This window comes from Teleopsis dalmanni, chromosome 2 (genome assembly GCF_002237135.1).
Source record: "Teleopsis dalmanni isolate 2A chromosome 2, ASM223713v2, whole genome shotgun sequence".
Lineage (NCBI taxonomy): Eukaryota > Metazoa > Arthropoda > Insecta > Diptera > Diopsidae > Teleopsis > Teleopsis dalmanni.
This window is the reverse complement of record NC_051847.1, coordinates 16,339,175-16,339,501: the sequence shown is the minus strand read 5'-3', so window position 1 is coordinate 16,339,501 and position 327 is coordinate 16,339,175.

The window sequence follows — 327 nt, the reverse complement described above, 5'->3', positions numbered from 1 at the left end:
AACGCAATAATAAATCAATGTTCCTTATATCTTTTTAAATAGAATAATGTTTATTTTCATTAACGAGTTGAGTTTTGAGTTTTATTTTTTTACTTATATTATTAATAACACTTTTTAATTAAATTAAAATAATTAATTTTAAAATCATTACATAAATTATGGGTTAGCAAATGTATAACCAAACACGTTTAAAACAATTGACATACTGATACAGACGGCAATACGCTTTATTACTTAAAGCAGCTGATATTGTTTTGTAGAGATTTTCGCGCAGAAGCCCTGTACATTTCGAATAGTTCGAGTTCGAAAACGTGCGTTTGTTGTTGC